The following is a 19,056-nucleotide window of genomic DNA, read 5'->3' on the forward strand; positions in this document are numbered from 1 at the left end:
AATTGCATTTTAAAGGGTATTCCCAGATAAGATAGGTGAAATGCCCCTGTTCTCGGATTTTTGATTTTTTGATTGAACATTGTTGGGTACCTCTATAAAAAAATTGTAGACCCACAAATTTGTCCCCCACCTCACCTCCCTTGTCCACAATGACGAAAAAACACTTTTTTCGGGAAATGTCATACGTATTTTGATACATGTAAAATCATTTCTTTTTTGTGTATTTTGTACCCAAGCACTAAAATAACCCGCTTTTTGCTGAAAACTCAATTTTGGGACACTGTACCCCCCAAATGGGGCCCTTGGAAGGGTTCAACTGTAAATCCAACTTCATATTCGTGTTCAGGGTGTTCGATTTATATGAAAACGACACCCATATTGCCAACATTTTTCAGACCCAAAATTGGGTGGAGAGGTGTCCATGGGCCCAAAATCAGCTTTTAGAAGAATTTTTGCATCTCCTACAGTTTTTCAAGGTTCACGTGCAAAGCTTCAGAACTTCACTACGAGTATTTTTGAAATTGGCGGTGCAATTATGACTTAAAAAACACATTTTGAAGAGTTTTTTGGGTTTTTGAAGATGACCCACCTGGAGAGAAATTTCGAAAAAATTCATGTGGATAGACCAATGCTTCCCGTACATATTTTGGGTCAAATCAAAATATCAGTTTCTGCAAATTGGTAGAAATCGATTTTTACCAGTGCTGTTGGGGGTTTTACTTCTGGTAATAAAATTCGCTTTTGGTAATATATCTTTAGTAGGTATTTGACGAAAATTCCGGCTGGTACTTTTTTTTTTATGAACCGACGACCGAAATGATCCATTCTCACATACCTACCTTCGAAATTTCTCTTGAAAATTGCAGAAAAGCGTCAAAGTTCAACTTTTTACACAATTTCTAGTACACCATAGCTTTAAACGAATATTCGACCAGAAAGCTGCATAAGCCCGAAACGTGTTCTCGTTGACATTTTACATCTCGGTCTCTTTTTATCGTAATAAATCACTAAATCGCGACTCTTATCAGATATCAGCTATCAAGTCTCGGCAACATTTTATAATTTAACGAAAGCTATTTCCCGAATATCCTCACGATGGTTGAATTTGTCGTAGCGATGATATACAACGAGCTTAGTTACCCTTTTAGATTTTGGAAAAGAACAGTCAAAAACCTATATAATCCTTTTATCTGGCGATATAATCAGAACCAGTTTTATTTACAGAGATTTTCGTTTCATCGGCGACATGTAAAAGGATTCTTTCCCCTCAAGAAAACGCCAAAGCAGCTCCTTAAACTTACTATTCAATCTTGCGGACATTATTTGTGTCACGTACACTATCAGTGACATTTACTAACGCTTCGAAACACTGTCCTTTTAAAATATATGGGAATTTCGTTATTTTTCTTTTAAAGGGTAAAGTTTCACTCTCGAGTGTCTCGCACGAGTTGTGCGTTCTTAAAAATCTAGCAGACGTTTTTCTCATTACTTTGCTACTCAAATAGAAATGCGAAACTATGGTTCTTTTTTTTTTACCCTACTGCTTTCTTCCTGCTATACTATATAGGCTAAATAACTTGCTAAAATGATCAAGCGTATGCGATTTACTCGACGTTCATGCCGTTAAATTGACTGTATAGTAATTTTCAGGCGTAAAAGTTATATGAGTTGACTATAATAGTACCCCTTGCCTTCTTCGTTCAACATTTGTGCCATACGCCGCCGTCGAGTGAAATTGTATGCAACTTATGCGACACACTCGCGTTCAAGAAAGCCAACTCGTAACGATTTTTATTCAAAAATGTCGAATAAGCCGCCTAACTTCGCCACCTCTCCCTTACCTCTCTGTATCACCTCATATACATATCTGCGGTAAATAAGTAGGTAAGTTATCGTGCTGGTAATATCGCTATATTATTCCTCCAAAGGCAGTACGAAACGATATAAGATTCTCGATATCTTGAATCACGAGCTTAGCTACGCCCTTAAATTCTAGAATAAATTACAAGACTACGTACTAATCATACCTACGTTAAGTACGCCGAAATGCCAAATATTTGTTTTTAATTTTATCCTGCAAAATATGGCGTACATGCAACGCAGCCTTAGAGACTCTGCTTCGAACGAATGTCGTCTAATAATCCTTTTTCTGGGTTAAAATTCGTTTTGCAGAATTAAATCTCGCAAATTGTCGAAAATTTTCCGCGCGAATGAGATACTTTTCATAAATGGAGATTTAAGTGGCAAAGAATTGGTCTTGTTGGAATGTTTTTATTCAATGGAAGTAATCGAGCTGAAATTTTAAAATTAGAAAATCATTGAAATGAGGAAATTTTATTATTAGGTATTTTATCTTACGTTTGGTGATTTATTTCTAACGACGTGATTTTCATTTTGTTTGTTTCAGGTTAGTAAAGACATCGTCACATTAAAGGGTTTCTAAGGAATATTCCAATAAAAAGTAAGTTTTTTAAAGCGAATTTCTCCGAAGCAAAATTAACTATTGAAGCTTTGTAAGAGTTGATAAGATAAGAAAAATACGTAGGATGAACTTCCCATGACCAAGATACACATCTAGTATACGTTCAATTCTTCTGGATTATTTTTATCTGAGAAATTTTGACGTAATTTCGCGAAGCTGAACGCAAGAAATTTGATATTCTTGCCCTGCTATGCTTTCTCTTTGTTTTTCATTTTCCTGAATGAGAAAAAAAAAAGGGCGGAAAAAGAAACGGAACAGTGATTTCTGTCGCATAAAGGTAATCTCTTGAAAACAACCCCGAACATGCGGTGAATTTCATTTGTGTAAAAAACTATTACGGTTTTACGATCAAGTAAACTTGTCCTTGTAGCTTTTTAATAAACGTAGGTAGGTATTACTCGCAAAAGGTACACACCGTTAACGGTGATTAACCCGTTTTATATGCTTTTGTCGGAGTCTCTTTGAATTTTTAATCATTTATGCGAATTCTTCCGTGAAAAAAGTTTGAGTGTTTTTCACATGGTTAATTGCCTTTTTAAAGCTACTAGTTTGGCGACTTTTATTCGTTAAAAATTAATATATTTTGCGCGGATTTCTTGTAATAAAAAAATTCGACTGAATGTCATCGAGGCACGAATATTGGAAAATTAAATTTAGGTAAGTATAAGTAGATGATTTTTTTGAAAAGTTTTTTCGTTCGATTTCTTTTAGTTGTTTCATTTTAGATGAGAAATTCTTGAATTGGTTAGGTGCAATGGTGCATCCTGTGGTTTTATTTTTCATGAATTGAATTCTTGTAATTTTGAAATTAAAAGATTATGCTCATGTAAAATTGACCTTGGGGGAGGGGGGGATTTGCTTCCTCACGTCAAAATCTCGTAGCTTCTACAAATTCCAACCAACATCTGATGTGATGTGTAATTTCTCAACCAGATTTAAAATTTCAAGAAAATATGCAAAAATATTTGGAAAGTGAATTGACTGAAAAGCAGATTTTTGAGTTGAGCACCTCGAAAGCAAATGAAAATGAAATTTTCGGTACCTTGAATCAATTTCTGCTTCTGTGGTAGGATTCAAAAACTGATGAAGAAACCTGAAATCCTACATTTGCCTCCAGATAGGCTCAAAATAATTGAATTTGTTTTTAAGAAGTCGATATTTGGAAAAAACAAACGTCATAAGTTCTAAATGGAAAAATAGTGGCCAGGTTTTGGAACATATCCTTCTAAAAACTCCAGTTTGAAAAATATATAAAACAAAAATGAAAAAAATCCCATCAAAATAAACTTATTGTTTACAAATATTTTTATTTCATACCAATTATTATTTTTTTCAATTTATTCCAGGTGTTTTAGGTAATATTTCTGTCTATCAACGTACGTTGCTCAAAAATTTGCATAACACGTTTTTTAGTCTCTCATTATGAAATTCTCTTTTGATTTAGCTTTGTCAGGTTCAAAAATTTTCCTACTGGTTGGAAAACTTCCCTTGATTAGATACTCAAGAATGAAAGCGATTTCGGATTTTAAAACACTGAATAGATATGTATTAAGTATCCTTGGAAAATATTGAGTAGAAATTTAAAGATTTTTTAAAATGAGAATTACTTACATAGTTTTTTTTTCAAAAATGATTTCCTGTCAAAGGAACCAACCGTTTAAGAATTTTAATGAGGAATCTTGGAAATGTTAATTTTGAACAACTTTTATAATTATGATGTTTGGAAAATTGAGGAAAACAACTTCTAGTCCGGATTTTCCAAAAAAAAATCTTTTCCTTTTAAATATGAGGAGCTGAGAATCAAAACTCACATTTGCCACCATAAACGATTTTGAGAAAAACGCGAAAAACTGAGTTAGTAGTGTTGCCAGTTGAAAAAACTTATAATACCAAAATGAATCATTAGATAGCGCTACTAGAACACGATTCCCTGTGTTGACTGATTTTCACCTAGCTCCCTTCTGCTTTAATATCCAGCCAAAGAATGGCAAATGTGAGTTTTGACTCCAAGATTTGCAATCAAATTTTTTTTCACTGTTTTAATTACGACGATAGGGAAAAGTTTGATAACAAGCTGAATTTTGGTACACGGGGGTTTTTTGATACGCTGAACACGAATTTGGGGTGTCCAGGTGAATCCGGTGTACGCTTCCCCCTTTTTTGTGGACCTTAAGCCCCCAAATTTGTTTTTTTGCGTTCAAGTCCGAAAATATGCAATTTTATGCAAGATTTATGTTTTTTGGGTCGCAGAATACGAATTTGACAATATTTTTTTTGTAGGGGTGGGGGATGAGGGGGTTAGGGGGGCGAGAAATTCAAAATTCGACTATAATGATGTGTGATATGTCGAAATGTATGTTTTTGAGGGTGTAGATCACGAATTTGACAATATTTTTTTCGTAGGGGTCAATGGTGGGGGCTGAGGGGTTAAAATGGTTAAAAATTCAAAATTTGACTATAATGATGTGTGACATGTCGAAATGTATGTTTTCGTGGTTGTAGATCACGAATTTGACAATATTTTTTTCATAAGGGTTGATGGTGGGGGATGAAGGGGGTGAAAAATTCAAAATTTGACCATAATGATGTGTGATATGTCGAAATGTATGTTTTTGAGGGTGTAGATCACGAATTTGACAATATTTTTTTTGTAGGGGTGAATTGTGGGGGATGAAGGGGGTGAAAACGGTGAAAAATTCAAAATTTGACCATAATGATGTGTGATATGTCAAAATGTATGTTTTTGAAGGTGTAGAAAAGGTGAAGGGTGGGGGATGGAGGATTTTCTATTGGAGAGCCGTCAAAGTCCCTGGAAGAAAAAATTTGTAACATTTAAACAAAATTCACCATGATTTTTCACTAGGTATAATTGACTGTTGTCGTCGCCGGGGCATTCGGGGGCAAAAATGGCAAATGACATCTTGAAATACACTATCTTTCGTACTAGCCCCTGGGATTTCCCGTGCATCTACGTGCAAAAATTTGTTCTATTCCTATTTATGTAGCAGAATAGGCAAAACACGGAGTTTTAACGTAAATTAAACCTCTATAATGACTTTATAACAACTAAAATCGAGTAAATTGATGAAAATTACTCACTTTCAGTTGAATTATTCATACTTGGTACATTTCGACATATTACACATCATTATAGTCAAATTTTGAATTGTTCACCGTTTTCACCCCATTCATCCCCCACAATTCACCCCTACGAAAAAAATATTGTCAAATTCGTGATCTACACCCTCAAAAACATACATTTCGACATATCACACATCATTATGGTCAAATTTTGAATTTTTCACCCCCTTCATCCCCCACCATCAACCCTTATGAAAAAAATATTGTCAAATTCGTGATCTACAACCACGAAAACATACATTTCGACATGTCACACATCATTATAGTCAAATTTTGAATTTTTAACCATTTTAACCCCTCAGCCCCCACCATTGACCCCTACGAAAAAAATATTGTCAAATTCGTGATCTACACCCTCAAAAACATACATTTCGACATATGAGTACTTTAGAGTCAAACCCAGAATTCTCCACTTTTCACCATTTTGAGAAAAACGCAAAAAACTGATGAAAGGTGGGAATCAGTAGTAGCAGGTTTCTGATCTCGCCTATATATAGTGCTTCGGGTAACTATCTAATTGACAAAAAAAAAATTTTTTTCAAGTCTTTCCATAGCAGTAATTCACGATACCATTTTGGAGAATTCTGGTTTTGACTCCAAGTCTGTAAAAAATATTGAAAATACACGAAAATGCATGATAAAATGAGGGATAATTCTAGATTCAAGTCTGTTGAAAGTATCTCAAGGTTGTTTATAGTCGACTAGAATGAAAAAAAATTTTTTTTTGAAGTATTTTTTTCAAAGTTTGACTCGAACCCGGTACTTTGGATCCCCTAACCATCATGGTATCGAATGGGGTAAAATGTTGAATGGCAATTGATGCGTACCTTACTAACTGTACCCAAAACAACCATAATCTCATTTTTGAAAATTTTGGACATTTTTCGGAATTTGACTCTGACCCTGTACTTTGGACCCCCCTGACTGCGTCATTGTGTCAGATAGGTAAAAACGAAGAATGGCAATCGATGCGTACCTACTAACTGTACCCAAAACGATCATAACCTCATTTTTGAAAAATTTGGAGAATTCTGGGTTTGACTCTAAGGTACTCATATCACACATCATTATAGTCAAATTTTGAATTTCTCGCCCCCCTAACCCCCTCATCCCCCACCCCTACAAAAAAAATATTGTCAAATTCGTATTCTGCGACCCAAAAAACATAAATCTTGCATAAAATTGCATATTTTCGAACTTGAACGCAAAAAAACAAATTTGGGGGCTTAAGGTCCACAAAAAAGGGGGAAGCGTACACCGGATTCACCTGGACACCCCAAATTCGTGTTCAGCGTATCAAAAAACCCCCGTGTACCAAAATTCAGCTTGTTATCAAACTTTTCCCTATGGAATTTGGCAAACAAAACTAAGTTTTCATCAAAACTCACATTTGCCATGGCAAATGTGAGTTTTGATTCTAACCCTTGGTTTTGAAGGTGAATTTCACACCAAAATTACTTTGATCCAAAAAAACCGAATATGTCACATTATAGAGTGTAAAACGGTATATCCAAATCTGCCATAAAACGGTATTTTTTTTTTTTGGCAAATGTGAGTTTTGATTCTCAGCTCCTCATATCAAACTACAGTGTGTCTAAAAATATAAGAATAGTAGGTACGATGTATACCTATATTTTTTTTTCAGAAGAATAAATGAAAAAGAAATATTTTGATTTGGTCACAAAACTCGAAGCCAAAGTTATTGAAAAATGTATAAAAATTTCAAAAATCAAATCGATTTCCGCGATAAACAAGAAATATAGGCTATTAATAAAACGGAAAATTTACATGTAATTTCATCGCATTCCGAAGCGATTTTTCGCGATAATTTTTACTCATTATTTAGCACCCCTCGATATAACCATTTATCTGGAGTATAATGCCTTTTTGAAACCTTGCGGGTCGTTTCGATACCGCACCGAGCGAAGATATCGACGCTTCGTCGCGTTTTTCCTGGTCGTCGGCTTGAAGAGGCGCGACGGTTGAAAAAAATAGGGAAATAGAAAGGGAAAAACTGGCAGTCATAATTCAAAACGTACCGTAAAACAACTAGCAAGTTGCAAAATTTTTCAACCCTTGTAAATCCATATTTCACGACAAAACACGCCGGAAGTAAATTTTTCATTACGAGCCTACTCCGGTTAGATAATTTGAGATAGCACCAGTCTACGAGGAAAAAAGTAGTCCTAACAAAATTACGTTTAAAAAGCCAAGCCTCTTGATCCAAAGGCTTAGAATTGGGCCAATAAAACCGCTCGTAAAGAAAATGAAATAATTCGACGAATTTTATGTATTCTGAAATCTAAAATATCCGAATGGGTTTCGCTATATACTATATAACAAACCAACAAACTCGAGTGGCAATTTTTTTACATTTCGGATCCGGCCGCCGAAGCGGCTTTGAACAAGAGACGACCTCGTAGAGCGAGCTCTCGTATAGTAACACTTATTGATGTTTATAATCGTTTGGAATCGTTCCAGTGTAATAAATTCCGTAGGAAAGGGTTACTTCGCTATTTGTCGTGTCACATACATAATACGGCGCCTTTGAATTATGACAATTAATTAATTCGGCGGAAAATTTCCGCTTCCGTGTACCGCCAGGCGTATTACTTGTGTCATCCGGCGCGACGCGAACCGTCGCTGACCGATTTCATCGACCCGGCTTTTATCGGTATTAAGATTTAGCAAAGGCTTAATTTCGTCGAATGGCTTCGTAATTTGGAAATTATGCCGATTCTGTCTCTCCGCAGTTCGGTATCTGTAGTCTGTGCATTCCTTTAATGTCGCTACTGTATTCAATAAATATTCCACTATGTGGTATGTGGTATGTAATGTACCTTATAATATGTAGGTACATATGTATGTATATATCTCCTATTACTACTACATAGATGTGGCTCGATCAAACATATTGTACAAGGCGCCATTTTACACGCAGTGTCGAGTATGCATTCACGAACCGGAAAAATTTACCGCCAAGGAAAGCACTGGCAGGCTAGACAGATCACGCGATGCTTTTTACTTAAAATCTTTCTCAAATGCTTCGAACACACCGCGTCGTAAATAAATCAAAACTACTGCCATCGCGTTTGCACAAAGAAATTTATTATCCGCGAATGCTTTGAAAATTAAAACCATATTAGTTATATTTCAATTATTGCTGATCCTTTGATCTTCTTGGTTCTATTCTTTTATTTAATTATTTGATTTTTTTTTTCAATTGTTTGTTTTCGACTGGGGAGGTGTGTGGCGATGCATCATTTATGAGGTTTCTGAGGTTGATGAGTTTGGGTGTGCAATTATTTTTCGGGTATGACTCCTCAGTGCCCTTTTAGTCGTTATCAAAAAGTTATAAAAATTTGACGCAGCAATTCCCAATAACTTAAAGTTGCTGAGTTCAAATACGCATGTATTTTTTAGATTCAATTTCTGAACATCTCTTCTATCAAACCTAATTTTTTTTTGCATAGATGGTGGAGTGAGGGTGGTACGTAGTCAGAGGGTGAGAGATGGATCCATTTCTAATCTGATAAATGCTGAATTGAAATAACATGTAAAAATGCATCAATGCATAAAATTTTAGGTGCTAAAGAGCATTTGAGGAGCTCATTGCAAAAATAGCTCTTGTCCAAAATGAAAATAAAAAACAAGCAAGACAAGAAACCACTGTAAAGTCCTGATGAATTGGTATAGTGTATTCAAACAGATTTTTTTAATCAACTTTAGTAATTACTGTTACTCTCAGAAAAACTTTTAGAGGGCTATCATACTGATACATCCATACAATGCAGTGGAGAAAAAAACCTGCCCAATTTTTTTTCAAAGTGACAAGGGCTATTTTTGCAATGAGCTCCTCATTTCCAATTTTTGGTAAATTTTTGACAACAGCTGGTAGTAGACTCAAGTTGTGAATCTGAACTCATCCACGCTAACAAAGCATCGAAAGAAGTCATCTGGATATTGAGATTGTTTCGAGAATTAATCGACTTATCTGAAGTTCTAGTTCTATTAGTGGATATTAATCAAAATGCCAATAAAATTGGCAAGAACATCGAATTTCATAGCTGAATAAAACATATCCTAAGGAAATACTTCTTTATCCTCGACCAAATTTGAGGAAACATGATAAACATTCATCACATGTGAGCTCTGAGCAGTAATTGTCTGATATTCTAACAAATCCTTTACCGCGTCCTTAATTGTCAATTCTGCGTGAACAATCCAGACTGATGTCATTGATCAAATTGCTGTGTAGCTCTCGAACTTGGAGAAAGTGTTACTAATTATGGAAAATCTTGTTATTATTGGTAATTAAATTTTTTGTTGTAATTACCTGTAATTCTCAAACTGAGAGATCGAATGTGTTTCCAAGACGTCAGATGAAATCAAGCTTTGACTTTCAAATAATTTTTAACAAAGTTGCAAAAAAAATTATAAAATTCCACAGAATTGACCTAGAAAATTGAAATTTGGTATTTATCCTATTTTCAAGCTTCCATCTGATGGTATTTGTTATTCACTACCATCATTCTACTCTATTCTCTCTGCTGAATTATTTGCAATCAAACTAGCAGTTCAACAAACTTCCAAGCATGCAAAATAAATCTCTTATTCTTACTGATTCAGCTAGCACACTTCACTGTTTATTGGATCCTCATCATCATTCTCAACATCCACTCGCCAAAGAAGTAATCTCTCATTTGTCCTCATTCCCTATTGGTCAAGTTACGCTGGCATGGATTCCTGAACACAAAGGCATTGAAGGGAATGAATCAGTTGACAAAATGGCAAAAGAAGCAGCCTCACTTCAACCAGTACCAACATAGTACCAAACATTTGGACTGGTCTCTGATGTAGAGTGCGCTAGTGTGCCCATTGTTCTAGCTTCTTCAGACAGGGCTTTTCTTATTAACCCTTTCTTATCAGTCGTATTTTACCGAAACATTGGATTTACGAGTTAAAAATGAAAATATGATTTGGTCATGAATGAGATGCAATAATAAGCGTAAAAATAATGTATTTTCAGTTTTAACCCTTGAAATTAATGCTTTTGTAAACACTGATAAGAAAAGCCCCGTCTGAAAAATGTAAACATTTGCCAGCTCACTAGCGCCCTTTACGTGAGTGTCTGGTCTGAATACCAGTCCATAGTGTTGACTTCAAAACTGTGGTGAAAAACCAGCTATACTTAGAATGGTCTAATAATTGGAACTGTATCAACACATCTACATAATAAACTGAGATGAATTAAACCTTCAGCTAAATTCTGGTTCACCTCCTACCAAATCAACTGCCAAGAGGAAACAGTTCTGTGTAAAATGCGTATTGGTCACTCAAAACTTACTCATGCCAATCTTCTTGAAACAAAACCTCCTTTATGTACCCTATATGTTCTGTCCAAATCACAATCCAGCACATATTAGTAGACTGTCCGAAATATCTCGAATTGAGAAATAAGTTCAAACTACCTACTAAATACTTTACCAAACATTCTACTTGATGACCCAGAGATCAAAGCCAACCTATTCAAGTTCCTTCAGTCCAGTGGACTTTTAACTCAACTATAACCTTTTTACCTGCCATGCCTCTGGCCTTTGTTGCAGTAAAGGCACGTTAATAGAAAAAAGTAAAAAGTAAGTAACCTTCCAAGTTGGTTGGAAACAGTTTTGGAGCAGTAGGTACTGGAGGCTCCAGCAGATCACATTAAATTACAAAATTCTCACAAAATTGTACCCAATGAAGTTGGATTACTTAAATTCACTTTATACTCTAATTTCCTAATTCTGGGTCAATTGGAGGTGGTTTCAAGCCGTTCTGGCCATATTTTAAAAATTCCAGATTTTCAAAAATTGTATGACTGGAGGCTTCAGAACGGCTTGAAACCATCTCCAATCGTCTCAGCACCTTGAAATTAGGGTGTAAAGTAAATTTTAGCTTTCCAACTTCATTAGTTGAAATTTTGTAGAAGATGTCAACTTTCAAAAATCTGCTGGATGCTCCACAACTATAGGTAAGTAGGTACTCAAACTAGTTCAAACCCATTTCCAATCAATCTCGAGGGTTCAGAGGGTTGTCAATAGGGTACATATCAAATTCCAGCTTTTTAGGTCAATTTGGTGACATTTTGAATTTTTCTCTATTTTGGCCTTTTGATTCTCAAAAATTCGCCAAACATTGAAAAATGCTTTTTGGTACCAGAAATTTTAATTGGTAAAGAATTTTTCTAAAAATTTTCTGTTGCTGTGCGTATTTTTCTCTCGTTAGATTGAAACCATTTGAGGTGCACATCCTTGGTTTCAAGGAGACAGTCACATTTGGAAAAACAGGGTCCTGAACCCTCATAATCTTGATTTCAGCCATCCAAAATGGTTTTTCAATTTTTTTCAATTTTTGAAAAATCCACACCTAATTAGTCATTTTTAGTAAATGCTTAAAAAAAAGATTGTTAAAGAAGTCGAGAATTTGCCTCAACTCGATTTTTAGGTGCTCAAATCAATTTCCACACCTTATGGGAAAATAATTTTATAAATTCTCAGGTAAGTAATCAAAAATCCTGCTGGAGGCTTCTAAATGACTCGAAGTAGTGAAATTCGACTCTAGAGGTTGGTTTTAGACAAGATTAAACGATTCGTGCAAATTTCAAAACTTTCCCCGTGAACAGAAGAGTTTTAGTTTTTTTTTCATCAGCCTGCACTCGGTTATTATAATGCATTAGGCTTTAAATGCATGGAACATTGCATGAAAATATTTGCGAATTACGATAAAATAAACACAGATAATTTACATAAGTTGGAAAAGCCACAGTACGGTTTTTTTCAGTCGCGTTGACGGACTTGTAAATAATAAGCGAAGAAAAGGGTTACCAGTGGCTGAATTTATTGGTCACAATTAAACGTTATCGCTATTCAATGGTCCCTATGGGCAATGAAGCGTGAAACGGTCGCGATATTAAAAGAATAGCTATGCATGGTGGTCTGACCGTATCCATATTTACCTAATTATTCGAACGTTTGAGTTTAATCTTCACATGGTTGTTGGTTTAATGAGGAAAAACTTCACAGAGTTGTTTTTTCTTTTTTTTCTATTACCTATTCGTATTATTTTTATTTTTTCAACTGTATGAATTACCCAAGAACTTCAATCCCTCAATGTAGACCTACGTTGTTCTTATGTACTCGTACTACATACCTCGTATATCGTACCTGGCTATAGGATGAAAATTCGGCAAAATGCCAACGTTTATGTTGGTCTTCGTTCAACGACGATATGACGACAACGGTTGAGGTGGTTGAGGCGGCGTTAAGTATGTTGGAAAATCCAATATCCTTCTCGACTATTAAAAGGTAATTTTAATAAACTTGTTCTTCGGACTATTCGGCTATAAAGACGCTCGTTACTATGGAGATTTAACACGATTTTCCAACTCGTGAATACGCGCGTTAAACGTCGCAATTTTCACAACTCATTCGGTTTTTTTCCTACTTCTACATGGGGGTTTTCCTTCACTACGGTTTTCGTTTTAAAATCTCACTATGCTTCTTTTATGATGGGATGAAGACAGCGTCGCGCCGGAAAGGTTTTGCTTTTCTTATAAGAAGATAGACAGGAACAGGAATAGCAAACAGAGAAATGGGTATGAATTAAATTTCTCACTCGACAGAGAACGCTTGGCGATGCGAATTTGCAAGATTAATAACATCGGTAATAAGTTGTATACTTATATCGAACTGTCGATGGGTAACTTATTTATAACCCTTTAAACACAGCAGCGATTCAATTTATCAAGAGACGATGTCATTTGAGAGCTCATTGTTTGTTCGCGCGTACATTGCGGAGAAAACGAACGAATATTAATTTATTTTCACTCCACCGCTCTTCTCTAATTGACTAGAAATTGCCATCCTTCCTGCCGGGTTATGGAGTTTTAGATTTCATGCTTCGCGTCGTCGCATGTTCCTATTCCTGGTGACGAGGTGACGTTCATCGTTGCTGTTTCGCGAATCCGTAGACCCACCTGGGGATTTGTTTATGGGTCGGAGGGGCTTGATTACACGAACCACTGTCTGTGTATCGTATACACCGACACGCGATTCGTCGTGTAAATATATCACACTGTGTTGTAAACATATCTACGATGGGTTAGGTGCCCAACCAAGGAACTGTTCCACTGATTCGGGTTGTACTGGTAAACATTGACCTTCCGGGGTATAACTTGCATGATACATACAAATGGATATGGTATTATAGTCGAATAGTGGTGAATTTACCGAGGTTTAATCAACCGTTGCATTAAGGTGTGCAATGGCTCGAACACGAAGCAAAGTGGTTAACGTGTATTTTGTAAGTTGTGCACTTTGTTTTCGTAATTGATCGATTGTTTCGAATGCCAAAAGGTAAATAGCCACTGTCTCCACGATGAATTAGGTGGTTTATCCCAAAAGTTTGGCGGGATGAAGTCTTAATTGGTCAGAGGGGGGGGGGGGAGGGTAATCACTCACTATTTTCCCAGCTGACCTTAAATAACGGTCATGTTTAAAAATTTATGAAAAATTTCAAATAAAATGTCACAATGATTTACAAGGGGATTTCTTGGCCTTTGAGTTCTTTATTTTGCTCATTTCTTACTAGAGCATAAGGGTCCATCGGCCTTCAGGTTAAGAATTTTTCTAAATTCCTAACTTTCTTTTCAAAAAAAAACCTATCAACTGGTTCCCCAATCTAGAACCCTCCGAAGAGAAGGAAGACGAACAAATGAATAAAATAGTGGAAAAGTCTACGAATTCCAAAATTTTCAATTTTTACATCGGTAACTCTTCTCAAAACACTCTTTTGAAGAAAAAAAAATGTCAAAGATGATGGTTCTTCAAGTTTTTGAAAAAAAGTTATTTGGATGTACCAGTTCAGAATTTAAAAAAAAAATCATCACTTTTATTCTTTTTATTATTATTTTTTTCAACTGTGAGGACTCTTTAGAAGAAGTCAACATATTCTGGAAGTACAGGAGAGGTTTTTCCTTCACAAGAGAGTTAATTTTAAAAAATGATGATGCAGAACTGAAAAATTTCAAAAAAATGTCTCCCATTTTCATTCTATTCAACTTGGGGGGGGGGGGGAGTTGGAGGGTTTTTTTGTAAAAGGATTAAAATTTTCTTGGGGAATCCGGTTTTTTTTTTTTTTTTTTTTTGTAAGTAGACTTATTCAAAATAGGCCTACTTAATTCTGAAGCAGTAAGTAATTGAGAATTTTTATAGTAAAAATTCAACTTGATTGCGAGATAAAGAGAAAAGAGGGCTATTATTTCTATGATCCTCCCCCACCCCCTCTTAAAAAACCAATGTACCCAAATTCATCTGATGAGAAAAAAAATCTCAACAAAATTTCCCCAAGTATAAAATATGTACAAGAAGGCAACCCCAATGGTCTATCTATACCCATTCACACTTTTCTAATATTACAGCATTTTATGAAAAATGTTGCCCCTAAGAATGCCATTTCCCTGCAAATGTCAAAATTGGGCTTCAAAACACGGTAATAGTTGAAATGTGATCAGAAAACGACGTTTATTCTCACAGTAACCATCTGACTATCCGATCCAGTTTGCAGTTTTCGGGTTATTTTGGGAAATTAAAAATCCTGTAGCCTATAGGTACTTTCAATTTTTCAAATTTTTCCCCACTAGTGTTGAAAGTAGACTTCTAAAAATTAATATGCAGATTTCTAGAATTCCAGTAATTGACTAAGAACAATATTTTCCATAATATTTGCGATTAGCTATTCGATTAGGTATTTCATCATGCAAAGTTTGATTTATTTTGGAAAATAAATAAATATCACTCTTTCCTCATTCTGCTTTACTCAATACGAAGGTTTTACAAATGGTGTCGAATTTAATCATTTAAAAACCGAGAGAGTGAAAGGAAAATAGAGGAGAACGAATCGTATATTAACTGAGAGGAAATACCGCGTAGGTACAGGTATACTGTATCTACTTACTTATAGGTCCACACTACGTAGAAAATCCTCTCGACTGAATATCCTTCGTAAAGTGGTACGACAAGTAGAAAGTGAATAGTGACGGGTTAGCGGCGGGTAGATGAGGCAGAGGGGTGGTTTCGAACAGGACGAAATTTCGAATTTAATATTTCCATTGCTATTCATTGTACCGAAGCCTGTATATTTTACGAGGATTTGGTTACGGACGCAGAAAATGAATACATTATGCGACATTCGCCCTAATTGTTAATCAACCTTAAGCTACAGAACGATCCGAGGTTCGTACAGTTATTTTCTAGCAGTGATTTTCTTCTCGCAATGGAATCGTTTTATAGGGAATTATAATTCTTTCGACTGCATTAAAAGCACCACCGAGTGGATACCAACAAGAGGAATCTTTTTCGAGAAAAATTAACGATGCATCGAATTAGCGCTACACGACGAGGGAGTGAGTAAATTTACATTTTGACGTTTTTTTTTTAACCTTTACAAGTCAGTTTGGCTGAAAAAGAAGTTGGGTTATTTTGCGAGAAAGAATTTTTTCGATTGAAAAAACAAGCTAGGTTTCCTTTGAGGATACTTGCGCATCGAGTTCTCGTTAATTAAGCTAATTCTGGACCGGCTTCGAACCTAGGGGGATTTATAGGAAATAGGTAAAAATTAAATTAACGTCAAAAGAAAACGTTCTATTATGGTTACGCATACAAATGTAGAATTTTTTGGTAAGAGGCAACGGTCTTTGCCGTTATTGCTTATGATGAATAAGGTGGTTTCGCTGTTGGAAAATCAATTTTGCCTTTAAGGCGGTGGTATACTTGGTTAATACGGGAGGAAGTCTTCCTTTTTTTGGTTGATTGCGGTATAATATTAACACGCATGGGGTGTGATGATGCATCGATATCGACATGGACGAAATATCTGTATATCGAGTAAATTGAGGAGTTGGATTGAAAAACTTGACAAAATTTGTAGTACCTCTACCTTCCTTGAATTTTTAAAGTATTAGTAAAAAATATTTTTGCTCCATTTTATTTTCAAAAGTTGAATTTGCTATTTCGATTTTAAATATGGGCACATTAGGTACCTGATCAATAAATTATTTTTATCTTGTGAAAGAACGGCTAGAAAATTGGCGAAATTTGTCCATGCCATGCATTCAATGGATATAATATTTTACCAAATATGTACAAATACACCATTCATTCAATTTTTTCTGGATTTCCTTAATTAAAATATAAATAAAATCACATTTCAAAAAAATTCAAAAATGACAATTTTGAGCATAAATCCTAGCATAACATTGGAAATAGTTGCATTGCATTCATTTTATTGCCTCAACTCAATATTGAAGAGGCTCGAATTTTTAGAAAATAGAAATCAAATCTTAAGTCGGTACATTCAAATATTCAGAATGCTCTAGCGCCTTCACGTTAGAGTTAAGGTGATCAATAAATACAGCATAATTTGCAAAATTTTGAATTTTCTACAAAAATAGCCATATTAGGCTATTCATTTTTTATCCATGTCCAAAATTGGAAATGCTAGAGCACTTTGAAAATTTTCATCAATCATAGCCCCACTATAATTTTGAAGAAATTCTAAAACTGAAATTTTTATGTTGCTTTCAAAATTCTGCAACTTTGCACAATCGGATTCATGAATGATTATTGATTAACATAAAATTATCTACATATAATGTTACTCTTTTAGTTTTTAGGGTGGATAACCCCAACTTACATTGTCGGAGTTTGAGTTGCTGTATCACTAGGAAAAATAGTCAACACTTGTTCCCGAATACCCAATATTTTTGATCTCCAAAAGCAATGGGGTAGGGGCCATGTTATAATCGTTTTGAAGTCACCTGTGGATTTGTGAATTTTCCATTTCTCAAAAATGCTATAAAAAGATGATTCTGAAACAACAGAAACGGAGTTTGAAAAATAGGAAAGCTACGAGAGCAGTTCATCAGAATTTGTGGGGACTGAATTTGGTTTGAGGCACTTCTTTTCTTTGTTTGTTTGTTTTTTAAAAAAATTTTAAACATCTAAAGCTCTCAATCGTTTTTTTTTTTTTTTTTTTTTTTGTAAAATTTCCTTTCCATCTTTGAAAAAAAAACACTGTTTAAATTAAATTCAAATGGAAGCTGGGTTTCAATACAGTCATTTTAACATGGCAACATCATTAAGAGCGATTTGGAGAAGTGGTTGGGAAAAATTTCTGAGCATCTGAAGGCAATTTTTGACATTTTTTTTTGTATTGTAGTGTCTAAAAATCTGAAATTGTAGTAAAGCATCATCACAATGATAAATTCTATTTTTTTTTCAATTTTGGTGAATTTCAAATATGTATTTTAATTTGGTTAATGAACAATATCAAAATTCAATCCTATCGAGGTCGGAGGGAAATAAAGTTCGAACAATTTTAGAAAAAAGGGAGAAAGATTCGGAAACCTAAATGCTGAATAAAACTTAAAAAAATTTACATAAAATTTTCAAAAATGTTAGTTCAATACCAAACGTTGAAGTTACAATATTGGGTCATTCCATGTCAATTCGACCAACGTTTTTGAGTCATGTCTTTCGATTTCACTCAATTTTCTTTTACAATATCTACCCACCCAGTAAATAAGAAACCCGCAATCAGTTTGGTCCCAGCCCCCTCAGAGGGCGGGTGGGGAGGCTTCCATTATTTTCACACTGTCTCGAGGTACTCAACTTCAGCAGCGCATCCCTCCAAAACTATGATACTTTGATCAGAACTGATTTCACAATTCAAAAGGAAATTGAATTTTGAACTTTTTAAGCATTTTGAAATTTTCAAAATTTGAAAGTTGAACTTTCAAATTGAAAGTTTAAATTTCAAAATGGCGCTGTAAGTGGGAACTACCATGTAAAATTCTGCAAAAATTTCCATAGATGTACCTTTTAATGCTTTTTCGAAATATTCAAGTTTCGAGATTGGATCACTTAATGGAGGGGGAGCACCCCACCCCCAATTTGGGGCAAAACTTTCGAAAAAAATCTGGGGCATGTGATATATCGAATTGTATGTTTTTGGTAACGCTGAACACATATGAATATGACGTTAGATTTTTGATTCGACCCCATCCACGGCTCCCAGTACCACTCCAAGGAGGTAACCTAAAAAAATGGTTTCAATCGTGTGACACATGAAATAGGTAGTATGTTTTCGATATCGCTGAACACGAATATAGCCGTAGTTTTTCAAATTGACCTCACCCATGGCTCCCAGAACCTCCCCTAATTGATAAAAGTTCAAAAAATTGGTTGGAGGCCGTAGATGGGGTCCAACCAAAAATCTGACGTCGTATTCGTGTTCAGCGTCACCAAAAACATACTATTTGATGTGTCGCACGAAAAAAACCCTATTTTGAACTTTTACCCCATCCAAACTGATTGCGTGTTTCTTATCTACTG

At 35.2% G+C, this 19,056-nt stretch overlaps 1 protein-coding gene across 1 annotated transcript in view; it reads left to right on the plus strand.

Annotated features, from left to right (window-relative positions):
• LOC135835687 (Kv channel-interacting protein 2) overlaps positions 1 to 19,056 on the plus strand; it is a 123,278-nt gene that overhangs the window by 61,564 nt on the left and 42,658 nt on the right. The window lies entirely within an intron of this gene.

This window comes from Planococcus citri, chromosome 2, assembly GCF_950023065.1.
Source record: "Planococcus citri chromosome 2, ihPlaCitr1.1, whole genome shotgun sequence".
Taxonomy (NCBI): Eukaryota; Metazoa; Arthropoda; class Insecta; order Hemiptera; family Pseudococcidae; genus Planococcus; species Planococcus citri.